The 21,932-nt window shown below is 43.7% G+C and overlaps 1 protein-coding gene across 1 annotated transcript in view; it reads right to left on the bottom strand.

Annotated features, from left to right (window-relative positions):
• MTMR3 (myotubularin related protein 3) overlaps positions 1-21,748 on the bottom strand; it is a 72,896-nt gene extending 51,148 nt beyond the window's left edge. Inside the window, exon 1 of the mRNA XM_010720418.3 lies at positions 21,654-21,748. The gene's annotated coding sequence lies outside the window, so the exon portion shown is untranslated. The remainder of the gene's footprint in view (positions 1-21,653) is intronic.
• Between the last annotated feature and the right edge of the window lie 184 nt (positions 21,749-21,932).

Here is a 21,932-nt window from a genome sequence, read left to right on the forward strand (position 1 = left end):
ACATTCTTAAATGGTGGAGTTTACAGTCCCAGCGCAGTCGGAAGACTCCACGTCCATCAGAGCTCTAAAGCCCACAGCCTGCCTGGCCCAGCAGGAGCTGGAGCTGCCTTTGGGTGTCACACACCTCGGTGACATCGCCGACAGCAGCACTGAGCTCCAAATGCAGAGCTGGGCTCTCCCAGCCAGCCCAGGAAGGGCAGATGTGTTTGACTACAGCATTAGTACTGTTTATCTGCAGTGTAAAACCAGGAAGTTAATTCAGTATAAGAAAAGCAGGAGTTCAAGTAATTCTTAGTATCTGCAAAACAAGCCTGGTAACGTAACAGACCTGAGTACTGCCATTTGAAGAGTTGACCTGAGTAGACAGCCAACTTTAAAGAGACAGCCCTTTGTACGAGCTGACCACCTAAATTCCCACTTCAGGTGTTATTCAAAGATCAGGTTAGCTTTTCTAGAACCACAGGCAGCTGTTTTCTAGAATGCAGTCCAAATACTTGTTTGGGTAACATCCACAGGATTCACTCTTCAACCAGTCCCTTAACGTGTAAATACAGTACAGAAAAAGCCAAGTTATGAAGAGATAAAACCATGTATGCTGGCACATAAGGGCAGAAAAAGTTGAGAAAGCAAACATGAGCAGCTTGAGTGAGTGTAAGGACCTTCCCAGCAGCCACCGAACCAACAGCAAGTCTGAGTGTGAAGGCAGGCGTCATTTACCAGAACAGGTTTCTCTTCTCCTTACATTTGAGCTGCTAACCCTTTCCAGATCAGAACACCTCACTGCAGCAATCCATTTTCAGTTTCAACTTCCTGAACTTTCAGCGTTACGTTCTGTTAATAGCAGAGCTCCGTGCAGAGGGAGGGAAGCCTTTCCCCAGCACTGCCCTTCAGCTGGGCAGTGAGGGAAGAACTTCATCTCCCCCTGTGTACTACGAGTTGCACAGAGCTCAGATGCCTTCCCTAATTAAGGAGGTTCCCTATATTTAGATCGCAAGGGACAAACAAACTGGTTTGGCTGATCTACCAGCATGCTGACTCTAGAAACCCTACTCAGTGTCCTTTCTTTGGCCAGTTGGTTCAATTCACTAAAGCTACAAGGAAAAAGAATAAACACCTCTTATCATTAAACAGCTTTAACATCCTCCAAGTGTTAAGACAGTTTATTCCAACTTTTTCCACTCATGGAAAGCCAGTTACTGCCAGAAGCAGGATGTACATCTGGCTCAACAGTGCAGCTCCTTCACAAGTTGTGCTTAAGGCCAGGATACAGGACTCAGATGCAGTGAAAAGCAGAGGGAGTCAGCTTTCAGAAGGGTACTACAAACACATGCTGGGAAAGGACATGAAGACAAACACGTATTGAGACACAGCAAGGAGCTCTGGACAGCCGAGGCTGTAACTTTGCCTAAGACTAATCAAATAGCAAGGATTTAATGAGCATTTGTACTTCTGAGGGGGGGAGGCATGAGGTACAACAACCAGTCCTGCATCTCTCCAGATACAGATTGGAAGCAAGTTTTAATGTGCTTCAGTTCCTGTAGCTAGCTTCCAAGGCTAGTTACACACACTGAGCCTACTATTTGAGTATGACAGCCAGTGGTCTGGGTAATTCTGTCAGACCAAAACTTATACCTCCAAAGGCACAACAGCAGCATTTTAGAACAGATTCGCTTTTCTCCCTCCAGTTCCAGTAACCTCCAGCTACTGAATGGAGGCAGTATGCTCAGATCTTGGACATGCTAGAACAAAAAATAGTTACCCTTTGTGCAGTTATGCTCAGCCAGGGAGGCTGGGTTCCATCATGACACCCTAGAAATCTTTTCTTCATATCACAGCTTCCTCAGGTCTGCAAGCTTAGTGCACACCGTACTGCAGGGATGTTCAGAGCCAAGGAAAATTTACTTGGATTAACCAAACACGCTTACTCTAAAAAGATAAACAGCATGAAGCCAAACACAGCCAGGCATTTCAGAGAGCCAACAAAGGACATAAGGCACAGATGTACCAAAACTCTGTGCTTCAGTTAGAGCTGAAGTTCTACCACAGAATGAGGTCTGACACATCCATGTCCACCGGCAGACACTCGCTCTCTCCCTGCTCCACATGTAAAGTTAAAAGCCCAGTGACCTAAATGTTCACCTTCCCCTCAGAGGTTACAGATATTTGCCTCATTTGATCAAAGCACAGGTGTTGCTGCCCCTTTGGAAGCAGCATTTCCATAGTGACATCAACCAATACAAACGGGTTTATCTACAAAACAAAGACTTGAGTCAGGCTTTCCTATCTGCCCGCTCAGATCAGCGCGCCGTTCCAAAGTGCTGATTAAGTTCTTAGCTGAAAAAGTACAACTCAAATACCACATATTTCACCAAGGGCCCTCTAGGAGGCATGGCAGACTGGTACCACAGGTTCTGTGCCAGCATACAGATACTCCTACAGCACTCCAACGGCAACCTGTACTCCTGCTGCTGTTATAGGAGTGCTGTTATGGGGATGCACAGCACTTATTCCCCAGGGAACTCTGAAGGCAATATCAGAACACACTTCCCCCCAGAACGCAGCTCAGTGTGGATTCATCCAAGGCAAACAAATGCTGCCTTCTCATGTATTTTCCCTACAGAAACTTGTTCTTCCTGGCAGATCTACTGAACTCTGAAAAGGAAGAACACTAACAACAACAAAGCATTTTTAAGTGTTTTATCCTTAAAAGAACATTCACTCCTTCCTAACGTGACTCCAAGCAAACCTAGTTAGATGAGAAAAGCTTGGTTGTAATTAAAAGAAACCATTAATTAAAGAAAACAAGAAGCTTGGGCTCTTCAGCCTAAGCACAGTGCATCCCCATCTTTCCCCAAGCATTACAGAAGTCCAACAGTTACCGATGCAGCAGGTGAGACAGTTTTCATTTTAAATATGGTTTGATCCCAGATTTTAACAAGACATACATCAGTAAGCAGGAATCTGCACTTACACGCTTGGCTTTGTACCTGAATCTCTCAGCCAGCAAGACTTAACCTTCTTATAAGGAAATAAAGACTCATAACCATCTTCACTGTGAATTTAGCATATTGTCTTCAAGTTGTATTTCACAAAGACTTGCAAGAATACGTGCATGTTAGTCCATAAGCTTGCTTAAGCATGAATATAGTTTAATTTATACATGTATAACACCTGAATTCTTGCCTTGGTCTTGTCTACCAAACAGACACAACCTTGAGTTCCATTCACTAAAGTAATACTTTGCAGCAAAGGTTTTTATTCTTGAATTTGAAATACTCTCTGGCAACTGGCTGTACAAAAGCAAGGAAGCGTTTGTACGTACTCAAAATACACACATCAGTCTTAAATCTATGAGGATAAAACACCCAAGTTGTATTAATGTAGATTAACAAGTAAGTCAGAAGAGCAGATACTGCATAAATGAGGAGGCTAGCACTTGGGTGTGGAGATGCAGTTCACTGCTCTGTTCCCAACGAAAACAGCAAAAAACTGCCATCAGCCAACAACTCGTTTCGTGTCACACACAAGCAGGCAACACACAAACAAAATACTGAAAAACTCAATTTCCTCAAGGAATTGAGGATCTCCTTAAGACCTTATCAACTGTCAACTTCGCCAAAGCGCAAACTAAAAATTGACAAGTTTCCTTCTTTCCCACAATTACAAATAAAAGCTGTGTGCAGCAAAGCATCAGGGTCAGGAGAACTTCAGGGACAGCATTCCTTCTGAAGGACTCAGACAACACCCGAGGTCTGCGCTGTTTGTAGTCACAGGAAAAAGATTCAGCGTTCAATTACAAGAACACAGTTAATTCTGCCCCTTTTAAGCAGAAAGGGCAATGGCACATCTGGCCATCACTTAGTCCAAGCCCCTGCTTTGACACCGTTCCAATTAGATCAAGTGGCTCAGACCTTGGGTGGACAAGGCTGATCGTCTCCATAGATTCCTTCTAGTCAACCTGTTCCGTTAAGGTTGGACCCTTAAGAAAATAAAGGGAGGAAAATCAGATAAGAGAAGCCTTCACACTGAGCAGAGATAGGAAAAAAAAAAAGCAGAGCAGAACATGGTTCAGAAAACTCAAGCCCACCTTGCTTTCATCAAGAGCATTTTGACCCATTACATAGTTGCTGTAATACATCAATCTAGTTGTGAAATCAAATTCTACAAGCAAGGTGTGCTTTGGTGGCAGATTTTTTGGTCTAGGAGTTAAGGCTGTTACAGGCAGTCGCACAATACAGACAAAATAGATCCACACTTTAATTCTCCCACTCCCAGTTGATACCCTCATTATTTTTAATATTGGTGCAGCCTCATCTTGAGTATCACGTGCACCTCTGGTCTCCATAACGCAACAACAAGGATGTTAAGACCTTTGAAAGCATCCACAGGAGGCAGCAAAGCTGGTAACAGTGCTGGGAGGCACGTCCTGCGAGGAGGGGCTGAGGGCATCTGGGCTGTCCTGTGAGGAGCCAAGGCAACCTCATTGCTCCCTACTGTGTTCTGAGAGGGGAAACAGAGGCAGCAGGCTGTGCTCCTACTGCCATGGCAGGACACGTGACAGTGGCACAAGGCTGCCAGGGGAGGATCAGACTGTGCACTGGGAAGCACTTCTTTACTGTGACGGGGCTCAGCGCTGGGAGGTTTCCCAGCAAGGTGGTTGGTGTCCTGTGCTTGTCAGGGTTCAAGAGGCATTTGGACAGTGCTCTCCTTAATGTGTTGAAGTTTTGGTTAGCCCTGAGGTTATCAAGCAGTTGAACTCATTCTTTGTATACCCCTTCCAACTGAAGTACTCTAACACTAATGACATGGCAGATATTTCACCACTCATACACAATGAAAATCAGCTTGCTGTAATTCCATTTTAAGATGCCTGTATAAAGAGCACAGTCAAGGACTGCATATTGGGAAACACCAACACGATCACCACCTGCAAAGCATTAGCTCAGCTTTATGAATGATGCTCAGCTCCCTTCTCCATCTCTTCTTTCCCATACACTCCCTCCTGTTCTTACAGGAAGGACATCCTCTGAACATAGACCTTTATTATATTCATTTTACTAGCCAGTGAGGCACTACAAATAAAAATCAGTCACTCCTACACAGTTCATTTCATAGCATCTCTTCAGGTACTTAGAACATGATGAGCGCCATGGAGCCTTACATTTTCACACTGGCCCTCACAGTTAACCAGTATTAATGTACCTAAAAGGCTGAAAACAAAGCACAGGAAGAGTTCAAGGCACCAAAAAGACCTTGTTATGGTCTGCTTCCTCAACTACTCAAAGCTTATATACTATTTTGCTTTATATCCAGCAAATACAGCTCCCTCCAGGTGAGGGTCTGTGCTGCAGAAATGAGCAGCCTGGACAGCTATACAACTCCAGGCAGCTCTAGGAGCTCCCAGTAACTCATTATCCAGCACCATGATCCAAAGCAGGGCAAGGACACAGCCACGTCTTCAGGTAGGCAGCCATCCCACCCGTTATACCACCACCTTGCTGCTCTTCCTAGATGAAACTGCTACTCCCTCATCCAGTGCTTCTACAAATAGCAGACAACGTAAGACTGCTGGGCTGCCTAGCAGCTCTGGATTTCAGACATCCACGACAACTGCAGCCTCTTCTCAGAGATCACCTGTGTGGATAAACTACTGATGCCAGTGCATTCGGAGCAAGAAAGATTGAATACTCCTATCAGCACAGCTTAACCTGATTATATTCATTTATTCAATTGTTCAATTCAGGTAAATCTCTTTTGGAGAGATGAATTCCTTGGCAAGCCCTCAGAATCACACAGTGCTCACACTTCGTATGGTAACTTGAATAACAGCCACAACCCCTCATTAGGAAGTTCAGGTCATCAAGAACCTGCATCAAAGCCAAGATGAGCCACAGCCAGCCCTCACAGACCCCCTTAAAATATTCAGCACTAAAGCTGGGGGGTAGAGTGGCCTATCTTTTCTTTTTTATTTAATAGTAGTGAAAATTCTTGCAAAGCAGGTCGTCATTCTTTCCTTTCAAGTTCCCTTGCAGAGTACTACTCAGCAGGTGTTTAAACAAACAAGCATACATGCAGGGGGAAGATGTGACCCTAACATTTAAGAGATATTCCAATTAGACGTGCTCAAGATACATTAGTGCAAATATTAAAGACCAGCAAGCTTTTCACAGGCTCCTCTACAAGCAGTTCTATGCAGGTCAGCACACTGCTTTCTTTGCACGTGCTTCCACTGCTACAGGTCCACCAGTTTATTTGTTGGGCTCCCTTACCTGCCCTGAAACACTTCCATGCTGGGCTGAACATTACCTCTCTATGCAGCCACTCAGCAAGCTGCAGCCTCCACACCAAGGAACAACTTCACCCAGCTTTGTGCATTAGTTAATTCTCAAATATCTTTAAATACAGCCTACCTCCCTGAAATCAAAACCATTCAGTTTGAAAGTCAGTAAGTGTAATACACCAAATACACCACATAGCACCTGCCATTATAAGCCTGCTCTGCCACAGCTTTAACTCTTGCTTATCTTAACAAAAGAATGTCAGAAGTCTTACACAAGTTCACCTCTAGCACACTTGCTATCCTCTTAGGAGCCGCTGAATGAAACGTGAGTTAATGAATAACACAGTGGGAATTATTTCATTATCCTCATGGTGAAAGAGAGCCATCTATTTCTTGGATATGATGTCAGACTTGAGAATCAGCCAGTGAGAGACTTACTCATGCTTCCACTGCTCAATCACCTGCTATGCCAGCAGTATTCATAGTGAGAGGCCTGCAGACTGCGCTGACACTTCAAGCAAGGTTGCCAGAGCATGAAGCAAAGCTACTCTGAAAGCAGCCTTAGGAAGAATTAAAGCAACAAGACACAGAGGAAATGAAGCCTGCTGTTTTGTCTCCACAGAAAAGGGAGGAAAGTAGGGGGAAGGTTTTAGCAGCATGCCAACCTAAGTTTTCATGTATATGTCTTACATAGGCATGGAAATGCAGCAGTAACAGCACATCAGCTCTTCACATTTTCTTCCCTTATCTCCAATTTTTCAGAGCTTCAGCTCTTCCCTACTGCAAGCTGCCACCTTGTGCTAAGACCTACTGCACTCACAACACTTAAAGGTAACTCTGAAGCAAGGGACAAACTCCCCAGTCACTGGCAATCTTGTCTTAGAGCACTTCCAGATAAGTGATAGACAGTCCCGCTCTTCCAGGTTGACCAGGCAGTTTTAAAGACAGTATTTAAGAACATTTTACTAATTTCCTAACAAAAAGTAATTAAAAAATGGATCAATTCTAAATGAGATCAGGTAGATACGCTAAACAGCATCCTTCAGATAGCCTGACTCCTGGGATACAAGTCCTTTCCTGTCCAGAGCTCACTGCATTTCCTTTAGCTTAAGCACACAGAGCAAGCTTAGAGACAGAAGCAGACATTTGAACAGTCAGTCAGACCAACCTGTTACAGAAACCTGCGGGAATACTCACCTCTAACACCTTGGCAAATGAGGAATCAAGTACAGAAGAAAGCTGGGGAAATCTAATAAAAGGAAAAGCCAGAGAGCCTGAAACCAGAACCAGAAGATGGACTTCTAATGCAGGTAGAAACAACTGAAGTGTCCTCCTGACGTGGCACATGCAATGAAAGCACCCAAAGCAAGCTCTGCAAGTAGTTTTCCTACAGAGCGCAGAAACCAAGATGCATTTTCATTTGAAGTAGTCAGATTTTCCCAGAACCTGCAGCTTGCAGTCACCTCTGAAGAGCCACACATTACTGAGCTTGTATAATGCTTTAAAAGCAAAAGGATGATCGTACCATGCACTCCAACTCACACTGAAGGAAACACTACCTCCACATCCAATGTGCTGCTCTCATTCTCACATGCGTGCACATGTAAGATGTATTCATAATCAGGAATCAAGTTCTGGCATCACAATTACTCTGTCAAGAATGCAGTGCTGAAGTATATTTAGAATGGTTCTGTTAACATGATAGCTAGCTACCATAGCTATTTTAAAGGTATCCAAGACTCAATCAAACCAGCATTGTCCTATAACCAATCAACCCATTCTGCAATAATTGCTCAAAATACAAGCATTCCAGATACGATGCTCATTCCACAGCAGCACCTCTGAAGAGAAAAGAATTAACAGGATGCAGTACCAAAAGTTGGCTCTGGGGCAAATTTCTGCTATAGCAGAAAGCTCTGAACTGGTAGGGGATCAGCATCACCACCCAGCATCTCTCAGAGTCAGGAGCACCTGCGTGCAGGTCTGTCTGAGCCTCACAGTAATCACACAGGCACTTACTGTCGTGCAGAAGCAGCCTTGAGATGCTTCCCTCAGTCAGTGCCCACACGCCCAGCAGCTGAGCAGCAGAGCATACAGCTGTGCTTCAGCCTGCAGGGCTGGAAACGAGTGGGTAGAGAAGCTAAGCACACAACACAGAGTGAGTTAAGAAACAGGTCTGAGGTAGTGAGCAATTTAAGAGTAATGAAACAGAACCGATGCCCTAAGTTGGGAGGATGAAAGCCTTAACAATCCTGACTTCAAGCAGGTGATTAAACTTGAAGCAGGAGCACTGTACGTTCTCCAGGGAGTCAGCTGTTATATGCAACATTCAGCTGAGCTCTTCAGAACTTCTACAACAATCTTTAAGTTGTTATGCTAAGAAAACTGTCTAAACTATCTGCAGTCAAGAGATTCACCTTTACTAGAATCATCCTTAATGCCATACTAGAGACCATAAATAAGATTCTTCTCATCTAAAGCTAGATGCTTGTATCTGATCTAGCCTCCTTTTCAGAAGGCCCACATCCCATCATTCAGTGATTAGTTCTTATTTACTCTGTACACCCTCTGCAAGAGAAAGGCATGTGCTTGACTACATCTGATTTAGATGGAAGACAGCAACACGTGTTCTTAATCCCCAGTTTCCAGCCTAAACCTATCTAGGCAATTGCTGTAAGGAAGCAAACAAATTCATCCAGACAGTCTGGGGAAGCATCAGCAATTAAAAAACTTAAGAGGACACCACATTCTTTGGTGTTCAAATGGTTCCCTGCATTAACATAACAAATAGCTGTTATCCTCAGTAGTCATAAGGTCACAGCAATTCTCCCTACTTGTATCAAGCTTTTGCATGCATTTCCTAGCTGACTGAAAGTCAGTTACAAAGGAGATCTTCATCACCACTCCCATTTTCTCCAAGCTTAAAAATTAAATCAAGTATTACACGATTGGAATTTTCATTATCAGGAAGTTGCAATAATGTTTATTTGGTTGGTCTGTCCTTCCAATATGATGGCTCAGTTTAATGCCTTAACAATTATTACTGCTTAACTAAGGTAAACACAAACAGGCCTGAAAAGCTTAAAGTAACCAGCAGGAAAACTAAGCTCGATTGCTTTAGACTGAATACATTATGATCACCTACAAGGGTCATGGAAATTCTCACATGGCCTGAATGTGCATCAGAAGTTTCGAGTCCTGATTTTAGAGCTTCCAAATACTGTGGAAAAAGTTACACAGCAAGGTAAAGATTCAGACTTCTTGGTGCATCTAGACAGCTGGGACTAGCAATGAGGAAGAAGTGTTTACAGTAACATAGAAAGGAAGAACTAAAACCTGGATGCAGCATCTCCAGGATATTCTGCCAGATTTGCATCATCTCAGAAAGAAAGCACCAGTAAGCATGTGTGATTCACTGGAGAGTTCACCAAAACTGACCAGATGCTGTTTCTACAGGGCTTCACTACAGCTCAGCCAAAGCTGCGTGACCTACAAAGCAGCCCTCTCACTTGGAATCCACAAGAAATACCTCCAGTCCCACTCTTCACCCTCATCCGACCAAGGAAAAGGCTGGACCGGGGATGTGATGGAAGGCAGCAGCAAGGCTCAGCATGGCACAGCTTTGTTTCACAGATGAGTTACTGGAGTCATAAGAGAAGCCTCACTAACTTGCACTGATGAGACTGAACTTGAAGCTGTTCAGATAACTCATTTGAAACTGGCAGAATGAGTTGTTCAACCTATAGATGAAAGCCTTTGAATGGAAGCAACCCAATTATGGTTTACTATTAAACAATGAGCCTCATTCAGCGAGCGTAGCAGGCTAAGGAAATAACTGAATAGACAACTAGAAAGAGTGATTCAAGTGTCAGCCTTCATGAGAATAGCCAGGACAAAGTGCTTTTTGTCTCTACCTTTGAGATCTTGACAAATCAAAACTAGATTAAATGTGCTAGCAGACTAGCTTCTAGCTCGGACTGATACACGATCCCACAGAGGAGGATCTGCCAACACTCTGAAGCAACTTACACCCCAGCAAACACAGAAATGCATATATTCCATTTCCCTTGTAAGAAGTTGCAAAGGAATCATGCTTTTTCAGCACTGCAGTAAGCTCCCAGGGAACAACTTTCCTTACAGAGCCATAAAAACATACAATAAAACTTTAAGAGAGGATATCCTCATGCCCGGGTACTGAACACCAGTAACCAGTTCCTAGTCTCAGAGCCACACTACTGTGAGCATAAGGTGTTATTACCCTTTGGAGCAGGACCTGAATTGGGTATTTGTTGTATGTGCATTTTTCATTTCACCTTGCTACGTTTCACCAGCACTCTTACTTGCAGCTCAACAGCCAAATCCAAGTTACTGAGTAACTTCCAGCACCAAGTCTCAGTGCTCTGACTTACACAGACACCCCAACATCTACAAATCCAATGACTCTACTCCATACCCCACAAAGACTAAGCATATTTTATCTGTGGAAAACACATGAACATTTATCAGCTTACATATCAAACAGTACTGCAAGTACCAAAAGCCAGAACTTTTAACAGTTTCAGTTAACAATTAATAAAACAGGTCTCTGAGAAAGGAATGCATCTGCTTCCACTTCCTGCATAAATCTCCAGCAGAGCTCAAGCAGTGCCACAGTCAGCTCTGTGCCAGGCAGCAGAGGCAAACCCTCACGACACAACAGTTGCATTTTTTGAGAGGTAACTAAAATCAGCAGCAATGGCTGCACTGCCGATACCCTGCTGTCCCTGCACCAGGATTCATGCCAGCATTCCGGTGCCATAAGGCAACCTGTATTCTTAGCTCGGTCGCATGATCTGCAGAGCAGCCCTGTCGCTCAGTACCTATACAGAGCACCACACCAGCAGCACTCTGCCCACTGAAGGCTTACAAGTCAGCAACTTCCACCAGGACAGAGACAATTTTGTTTACAGAAGATAAAGCACTGAAGAAGCACTCATTACACGTTTTGCTTGCAGCAGTCTTGGCCCAGAAGCATGGCATAAAATCCTCAGAGTATGCAGTCATGCTGAGCGAGGATGGCGTGTGGATGTCTGAAGATGCAAGGGACTGGGGACAAAAGCAACACAAAAGGTGAAGACGTTGATTTCTCGCTGTGGCACTAGAGACAAGGACGTAGAACACTGGAATTGAAGCTCTGATGAAGACTTTACCCTGATGAGCTGGTGGATGGCAGTATCCACTGTTCCAGCGACAGTTTCAGACTTCCACAAAACATTAAGGAAGGACTTCATTCAAGCCTGTTCTCACACAAAACCTTCACTGAGGTTTGTAAGTGGAGCAAACCTAACTAGACAAATTAGGCTTATTTCTTACTTCAGAGTTGGAGCCTTTGCTCACTTCCATTCATCCTAGTTCAAACACTTCTAGTGTGGTGTTTCTTTAAACCAGTTCAACACTATGCTTAAAAGTGAAGAACGGAAGAGGTGTGGTAGGATAGGTACAGCTTTGTTTGCTACAGGTCACTTTTACTTTTAAAAAAAAAATCACTCAGGTTTGGAGTGACACACCTTGGTATTTAAGTAACAGATCTGCAGATGTAGGACACAGGTGAGTAAGAAGTTGCTCTTTAAACAAGCACAGGTTTTAACAGGACAGATTCCTACTCTACCCTTACAGAGTTCAAAGGTTACAAAAAACTCTGTGCTGGAGGAGCAGTTGAGCACCAGGCGACACGCTTTTTATAACATGGCAAAGATGCTCTGGATAGCATTCAGAGGCCGAGCTGTCACTCACACAGCACAAACTATGGATTCCCACCTTCACAACTTTCTCTTCCACATTTGCACACCCACTACAAAAACATCAGCGTGTTGCTTGAACTTTTAACATTCTGGTTAAGTTGTAATTAAGAAATAGAAGTATCTAAGTCATCAGCATGAGTTTTGAGGAGTTACAGGTGGAATGGCTGCTCAGAAGTAGCTAATAAGCAGGACATTCCTCAGACAGGTTTGAATCCATCGGATTTGTTTCAACATGTAGAATCTGTTTCAACAAGCAAAATCTGTTAAGTCTTCCAACAGCACTTTGCACAAAGTCACCTAGGGCAGAATACAGTCACAAAACTCGACTCCATTGAAATACAGTGTTGATTGGTTCTGTTTGCAAACGTGACACGTTGAGTTGTTTAAGCTCAGGTTTTCTCCATTCAGCTCAGCAAGCCCTCTCTAAACTGACCCCAGGGTATTCCTTCACCTCTCGCATTTCAGCAAGTTGCCAAGCAGATCTCAAGAAAACCAACCACACACAGGCACTGCCCTTCCTCTTCAGTTTTCCAGAAGCATCCAGGAGGTCTGTAGTTCCAGAACACAGAGCTACAACACCAGTTTGAAGCTTACTGCTTGTTGATACACGGAGGTGCAAAAGCTGACCTTTCACAAGCAGCAGAGCCCAACTGGCAACACACAGCACTGCACCTCATGTGCTGCACAGCAACATCTTCTGACTGCTTACAGAAAAAACAAAACAGCTTTCCAGTATGAAAACCTCTGCTACTCACCAACCTACCTGAACAAACTTGAGCGTCCTCTGCACCTGTGGAAGCACACTGCTCTCCAAAGCCAGCCTGCAAATTCAAACTAGCTTTAGGAATTCTTTAATTACCTTGGCAAGATTCGGTATAAGAACTGTGTTTAAACAAATTTTTGGAGGATTTTTTGGCATTAAGTCTCTTTAAACTGTAAACTTAGATTCTTCCCAGTTCAGGTACTTACTCCTGGCCTAGCAGTTTTTGCACAAATAGCCAAAGTCCCTTCTTGCCTTTTCACATAGCCAGTCACACTTAATGAGACTAACTCCTTTTGTTAAGGCACATTTTCAATTATCACTCCTCACCTGTGAGCGAAGTCAGCCCAGAAATACTACAGAACCTGCACGAGTTTATTAAGAAGCTTCTGGGTTTGGGGGGAGTTTTGTTTGGTGGCTGGTTTGTTTTTTAAACTGTTACATTACTTGATGAACAGGGCTTGACAGGGCAGCCAGTGTTTCTGATTAGCCTAGAAACCAACTTCTATTGGGGGAAGAATAAAAAGCAAGAAGTGCTATATGTATGTTACATATATATAAAAATATATATATTTAGGAACCATAAGGGTACGAAGTAGATTAAGCCTGTTATAATTCTGGGGCCTTTAAAGTAAGTTCAATCAGGTTGCTAGGTCCCTAATTTGAGTACCAAACAAACCACATCTAGTAGCAAGAAGTAGGCTAGAAGCAGTAAAGGAGCTGCAGTCAGGAAGGGCTGACCAGATAATCACCACATCAGTTTAATTAGTAGCTCAGTATCAGGCAGCTGTACGTAGTAAAACAGCTTAGAAAGCTGAACAGTAGCTTGAAATAGTTTAGAAAAATAAGCTACAGGGCACAACAGCATACAACTCACTCTTCAATGAGCTGCCAAACTCTTTCCTCCTCAACCAGAACAAACCAAGTCGTCTTATGCAAGAGGAAAAGTCTTCATACCTTAGCGCTGAATGAGAGCACGGCAGTCTAAAGAATGATGCAAGAGCACTATTAATTTTAATAGGACTGCTTTCTGGGTGTGTCCCTCACAGGGCAGGGACACCTGCACTCGTACCTTATACAAACAGCTTGCTGAAAGCTACTCTCAAGACAAGAAAATGAGAAATAGCTCGGAGTGTCTGTGCTCGACCAACCTTAGACTTGTTCAATCAAGCCAAATCCCTTCGTCCCCTGGCCACAAATCCACAGGCTGTGCCGTGCACACCAACACACCCACCCATCTCAAGCACCATCCAGAGCTGTGACTGATGGCCTGAACAACCCTCTGCAGGTAAGCATCACGCCAGGCAGGTTTCAAGATTGCTCTCTACTCCAAGCGGAATTATTACGAGCAGGTTTGGCACCGCTCTTATCTCAGCGCATCGCTCCAGCATTCCCACCCTTAGTGCCCTCTCATGGGTTATCACCAGTCTTCCACCCATTCACAGAAGTGCCCGTGTGATAGCAATACCTGAGAGGACTTGGAACAGCCGAGCAATTGAAAGCTTCACGGCTCAAACCAGCCTAGCAGTCAGCACTTCACCCCAGGCAAGTTATCTCCGGCTTCTCTAATAAGCTAAGGGGAGAAGCACCAAAGCAAGACCTCCCCCAGTTATTTCTACATTTCTTTCTACCTGAGTGAAACAGCCCGGGAGGAAACAAGCTTCAGCTGCTGGTAGTCAGTTACTGAAGACATTCCAACAGTGACTGGATACCTAATGTACCAAATGTTGTAAAAGGAGCACCACAAGTCAAGATTGGTACCTTCCAAATCACAGGAATTTCATTCCATCCTCAGTTCAGTGTCATATTATAGAATTTTAAGAAATTTACTACTCAAACTGACCATTTTTAGAAAACCCCAATGATAAACTCCCTCTTACTAGAAGAGAGTCACCCCAAGTCCCACTATCCATCCTACTGTTTAAAAGCAAAAAACTCTACTTCTAAACACATACAAAGTATTTTTGTTCCAGCTGCTGAAGCCTGAGGGGAAGGAAAAGCAGCACTGCAGTGACCAGGTGTGCTGTTACTGTCGTGCAGCTAATTTAAGCTCTTTTCCAAGGCCATCTGCGTATGAATATTGAGAATTATTTCACTTCAACAAGCATTTACGAGTAATTGCACAGCTAGATTCCCTCCGATGTCTCAGATTCTGAAAGAACCTCTAATTAGTTTTGCTGCCAGGCCATTTCTGTACAAACACCCTACACACAGTTTGAGCACCCGTAGGTATAACGAGGATATAGGTACACAACAGTAAACTGAAGCTGTAGCTTTCTTTATAAAACGAGCTAGGACATCCAGAACAGAAATCTGATCTCTTCATAGCAAGAGCTCTAACTGACCTGACACTGCCCCTTGGTTCTGCCAGGGCACACACCAGCATTAGAAGTGTTGACACGCACCTCCAGAACTGCACATTCCCATGTTTGCTCTCCCTGCAGTCCTGATGTACTCATCTGTAACATCCAGGGATGCTCTGCAGCAGTGAAGCACGCTAAGCAAACACCTCCAAATCATGTGATACTCACGCTTGAGTATGAAGGGATAAAGAGATTCCAGTCTAAAGTAAAAGAAAACAAGCTAGCTATTGTATTCTGCTCTAGGAAACAACTACAAGCCATTAGCCAAACCTATAAGGAAAACCTACCAGACCTCAAAATATTTACCTTGTTCCCATCTTTCCCCTTTTTCCACAGAGTTCAGATTTTCCCAAAGCACAAAAACGTACATTCTTATGGAAGTCATTCAAAGAAAGGTTCACTGAACACAGACAAAGATGAGAATTTAATTATAATGGGTATCCAACCAGAATATAATGCACCGTTCACAGCAAATTCCTGCTATTAGCAATGAGAGAAAACGGAGATATTGAATTCTCAAACATACTCATGATTAGTATGTCCAATCACCGAGCAATTAAAGAGCAGGAACTCTTAATTGTAATGATGCACATTTGTGTGATAAGGATTAGTCACTCATTTGATGAAAAGCTTATCCACTCAAGAAAAACATGCACAGCACTCAGATGGAAACGAGAAGATGTGCAGGCAGAGGCAATAAGCTTACAAGTTTACATTAAGTAGGCTTCACTGGCTACCAAGTTCCACTTATTAGAGACAAATAACCCAAATAAGTTAGAAATGTGGTACATTTAGACACTTGGATCAGATGATTACCAAGGCCTACATTCAGCAGCATATTGCTCAGCAGTGAGAGGGGGGATCTGCTTGACCAGTGAAGCCTGTCAGACACCAAGGAGGTTCTGAAGACAAGCTAATAGGTAACATGATGGCATGCTACAACTACTGATTGTTATAAAAAAAGTAAATAAATTCATGGAGAATAAAAGCAAAACTATCACCTCATGACTTACAAAAGTATTTCCGCTCTACTCAAACTAAAACTGACCACAGAATGGATGGAGCAATGTCCTCTCATTAATTCACAATGAGATCTGCCTCTGGGATATGGCATGGAGCTTTCATCTTACAGCTTCCCACTTTGCATCATCTGTCCTTTGTCGGGAAACAAATATTTTAAAAGCCTGAACTTTGAGAACCCACAAAAGAGCAAAAGTTAACTTTGGTAACTGTAGTTCTGCAAGTTAGAGAAGACACTGAAGGCTGGAAGCAAGCAAAACTGAAGACAGTTTTCAGCTGCAAGAATCCAGAACTGGGTCTGAAGAGGTCCCAAAGCAAACACCCTATCAAGGATGCAAACAATATAATTAGGCATGACAGAGCTTCCCAGCATCTCATTTTATCTCAGGTTTAAAGTTTCAATGATAGCAATTACACGCTTGCAGATAGCAATGCAATAAGTAGAGCTTTCCCAGGTACACATTTATTTCAATTATGGCTGCAAGAAATGAAATTAGGCAGCCACAGCAACAAGCTGTTCCCTTTCATGGTCTACTTGCAGGGAGAGCAAGGAGTCAGACTACTCGTCCCCCAGCCTAACTAGCAGATAGGAAATTCCAATCTCAAACTCATCCACAGCCACTTCCATGAGCAGCTTACCAGTCATGCTGAACGCTGGTAGAGGCAGCATAAGTCATACCAGACCAGCAGTAGATCAGCTAGTAGGCAGGGTCATTGATTGCTTCTACACCACAACTAAAGCTCCATTTCAGAAATACTCAGTTATTTTACCCATGTAGTATCTGCTTTAAGATAGTAATACTTCAAGACTCCACAGTTAAGGTAGGTGTAGATCAGATCTTTCCATCTATTTCCCAAAACTCTGACTGCAGCTCTACAGCTGTACAAAAAATAAACTTGCTTACAGAACAGTCAAACTGGATGAAACTGAAGAGTCATTCTCATAGGACTTGGAAGGCTTATGATTTATTCAGGGTGATATGAAGGAGTGAGCTGGAGAGAGCAAATGAGCCATGTCCCCAGGCAAGTCCTGCCTCCTGCTCCATGCTCAAAGGAAGCTTCAGAAAGCCAACCAAATGCATCTGGTCTTCAGACGAGACTCTTAGTTTCCAGCTATGCTTAGCAGCATGCAGACATGCATTTGTCCTCCTCTTGAAAAAGCAGCAAGGAGCAGCTTCCCCCAGGGGCTCACACAAGAGCAGAAAGCAGCACCAGAGAGAAAAGGTTCATGCTGCCCAGAGCCTGCCTCTCTCATGTTGGAGCCAAATTCTACATGCATAGGAAGAGAGAAACTGTTCTCATTCCAGGTAGCAATACAGAAGTAAAGCTCTGGATACAGACTTAATTAAGGCAATGCAACAGTCTTCCTCCACAAAACCTGAACTGCATCACCTACCTCAATATTGATTACATTCTAGGAACTAAAGCTTGTACTGCACCAGAATAATCAGATATTTGGCTTAGAGAGAGTGCTTAGACTTGTACACACAAGAAATATCCTACAGACATCTTAGATGGAGTTCTCTGTTTCAAGACATTTTATTTTCAGAAAGCTCAGTTAAACCACGATGTATAGCTTTTCACTAGTTTTCTCAAATGAAAAACCTTCCCACATTCTTAAAACAGGCCAAGGCCTCAAGGAAGGAAGCCTTTGGTAGAAGTCCTAGCAAAGCAGATACTGTACACACAGCATGGGAGAATCAGATATATGTAGTATGTTACTTAGACAATGTTGCCTCTATGAAAAGTAGGAAGCAGTTAAAAGTATCTTTTTAAAGTCTTTTCCCACTAACGCCTAAAGAAAGCAGGACCTGGCAGGGCAGATCCTGCCCATCTGCTAGAGAAAGCGCCAGTAAAGAATAACTTCACTTCTGAAATTAAAACAAGCCAAAAAAAATCTCAATATATCCAACATTTCCCAAGTACTATCAGCCTTGAGTTTGCTATGTGTCTGTGTGCATCTGCACAACTGCCCCAGTTCAAGAAGTAGCACCCAAACCTTGCCTCAGCCTTGCAGGCTCCAAGAGGTACACTGGTCAGCCCAAGACCCAACCCAGAAGGAAGAAAAGAGCATTTAAATGGATATTTCCTGTAACAGTTAAAAATGCAATCACAGCTTATTTTAAAGCTCGGCCAGAAGATGATAAAAAGAACAGTACTTTATGAACTTTGACATTCATGTGTTGGTCCACAAAGGAGAAGAACGCTCAAGCTCTTTAGTAAAACACATCTGTATCACCTTTCCTACACATCCACCAACTTCTAGGCCACCCTCAGGAACTCAGAGACCCCTTGCCTCTCATGAGCTCCATCATGTATTTGCAGCATTAACTCCCACGTAGAAGATCACTGCCTCCAAGATCTTCTGTTCTTCCCACTAAGACCTGGGGAGCATCTGTGCAGTTAACTTGCTATCAGATGCACATCAAATCAACTGCCGCGTCCTGAACTTTATGATTCCCAGACAGAAGATTAGCCAAAGCCAGGTATCAATAATTATATTTTAAATGAATCCTTTATAAACAGTGTTTTTTGAAGAACGTTGATGACTCCAGAAATAATGCATTTATCTCAACATCCCAAAAAACCTTCAGCTTTGCTCTTCTTCTTGATCTCCCTTGGCACGGTGCAGAGCTGCAGCTCCATCATTCCACAGCACTGAGCAGAGCACCCCCAGTTCATACACCAGTACAACCCAGACACACTCCAGAACAGACTAAAGATAAAAGTAGCACTGGTTTCTAAAGGATAATGCTGCACTCCTCTCTGCTACTACTGGTTGATTTTCTCCCCGATCTGATCAGCAGAGACTGAATTGAGGACTTCTTTACGGCATAAAATGACCTCTTGGAATCACAACAGCTGATGTTCACCTCCCTCACATCAGCACCAGAAGCTATTAAAACAGATAAAGAAAAGAACAAAGCCTGGCCACTTACAGCTCTAACTAACAACCAGCATCCTGTAACACCAAACATTCTGTCAGTAGTTCTCAGCTATCCACCCCAAAGGGAGGGGACAAAGTCTTGGCTGTTTCTGTTATCAAGCACAATCCGAACAGGAGCAGTTGGCACCAAATGATGTTGTATCTTATGACTTTTGTCCATCCCACAAACAGCAGACAGTGGCACACGTACAAATCAAAACACCCATCTGGATATGGTAACGTTCAAGGAATTTGTGTTGAGGGACATGGTTTAGTGAGCACCATTGGTGATAGGTGGATGGTTGGGCTGGATGATCTTGAAGGTCTTTTCCAACCTTGGTGATTCTGTAATCCCACCTAACTTGGGACTAATGCATCCAAGGTACAAGTAATAACAGACTGCAAGTCGAGGTCTTCAATTCTTTATTGATTCTTTGATAAATCCGTATCTCAAATCCTAAATTAGCACTAAATTCCCTATTGGATCTTTCATGCAAACCACTCAGTCACTGGATGATCTCAAAGCTTCACAAAGATAAAGGAACAGCTGTCTTTAAAAACTCCATTAATCACAAGAATGATCTGCGTGTTAAGCACATTCCTAAAGCTTTCCTAAAAGCACTGCAAAGTTATGGCACTAATATCTAGGGGGATAGAATTACAAAGGAAGCTCATGTCCCAGAGACATAAAACCCATATGGGAACTAACAGGCAGAGCTTTACACGAGCAGCTACCTCAGCTGGGTACACACGCAGAACAGTTGCACATTATGGCAAAGAACAGAATTGACAATTTAGTGCTTGGAAACTCATCCTGAAAGAAACAACTTCTATTATTTGATCTGGTCATTAATGCAGCTATGAAATAAGATCACATTCAAGTACCTGGGATTTTCATTCTAGTTCACAATATTTGATAAGCACTACTGTACTATTTGCAGTCACAGGCTCTGACAGACAGCTGACACCAAACAGAAGAGCCCCATGATTATACCCAGCTACACAGCCATGGAGAGCTACCAGAACAGGAACAGCCATCACCACCTTTCATCCTCTGCGGGTGAAGAGATCCCAGATGATGTACTAGATGCTAACCCAGTACCTCCAATTTGCTCCAGAGACAATTACTCCTTCCTTGCACTCCAGCAGACTTGTCAGAGTCCTTCCCAATCCTCGGGCAGCCTACTGATACTTTTCTCCTTAAGTTACTCCACTTGGACACACTAATTGTCAGCCAAGCACTGCTCAGACCTCCTACTCTTGAAGGGCTGACAACATACTTCTCTCCATCATCCTGTGCAGCATGTAGGTGGAATGAGATCTCAGATAAAGTACTGTACTCTCTACCTTCAGAAGCTTGGACACGCTGCACTTCTATCTCCTTCAGGTGCAGACAGCCATTCTGATAGAAAATCAAGAGCTTATCAAGCTGGCCTTGCCTATGGTTTCTTAAGCAGGCTAACACTTGGCTAATTTCTAGTTCAGACAATTAAAAGCAATGGACATTAGCAAATTCCTAAGTAGGCACCAACAATACCACCAGCCAGAAAACTAGTTTGTCTCAAGATATCACTCCTACAATCTTTAGGACTTACGGTAAGACAAGAGCACCTTTTGGCACAGTTGCCAAAAAACCACTGTTTTCCCACATTTTCCCTACACATCTGCCTCTCTCCCAACTCCAAAGCAAGCACACAGAAACTTCTTAGTGAAGCATTTCAGAAGCCCATGCCCCACCTTTACTTATCTGACAAAGATTTCGACACTCTGTGTTCATAGCATTTCCTGTACTACGAAAGAAAGCACTTGTACTATCTTCTAAAACCACTGTGATCACTAACACCAAAGCAACACTGATACCAGATGTCACATCTCCTCTACCTATAAACTCTATTGCACGAGCTCCCCTTCATCCTCTACCAAGAAAGATTTTCAGTACTACAACACATGCTTTACTGACAGCCCAGACACACCTCAGCCCTCCATCTAAAGCCTCAAACCTGACAGATATTGCGCAAAACCTGCCACAGCTCCCTCACTCACACTACCATCCTCTGCCAATGGGCTTACTGGGGCAATTAAACATTCCTTTATTCCCACCATAAAGTCAAGCATCGCTCCACACTGCTCCGCATGATTCTCTAGACAATCTCCTTGAAGAAAAAGCCTCACTGCACACAGCAACATGGGCTCATCACACAAGAAAACAGGCAGGTGAAGTGCTCAGACAGAAGCAGGTACCAGATGTTCAGTCTGTGTGAGGCACAAGCTTGTGCCCAGCTGTCACACAGTACGGGAGGGGTGCATGGAAAGAAAGAACCATAGAACAGTCTGGGTTGAAAAGGACCATAATGATCCTTCTACAGAGAGGCGCAAAGGAATGTGAGGGCTCATCTGCTGGTGAAGCAGCACTCCCTAAAAGGAGGGACAACACAACTACAGTGCAAAACCTAAAGCTTCCATTAAAACACAGAAACTTCAACACGGCTTGGAGTGAGGAGGGTTGGCACAAAACAGTACTCACCAGAGAAGGGCAACATCTGCTCAGATCCCAGCAGAGGAACGGGACTGTTAAGAACAACAGGGAAAGAGGCACGATTAAAGCCCCCACAAGTAACAGAAATGCCCTAACGACCCCGTTATGAAGGCAGTGGCACACCGGCCCGTACAGCCGCACACAAGCCGAGCTCGGAGCCGGGATAGCAGGCACCGTCCGGCGGGGTACGGGCAGCCACGGGGCACGGCCCTGCACCGTCACCTTCCTGAGGCCACCGGGCCCCGCGGGAAGGAGGAGGAGGAGGCC

Source organism: Meleagris gallopavo, chromosome 17 (genome assembly GCF_000146605.3).
Source record: "Meleagris gallopavo isolate NT-WF06-2002-E0010 breed Aviagen turkey brand Nicholas breeding stock chromosome 17, Turkey_5.1, whole genome shotgun sequence".
NCBI classification, from domain to species: Eukaryota; Metazoa; Chordata; class Aves; order Galliformes; family Phasianidae; genus Meleagris; species Meleagris gallopavo.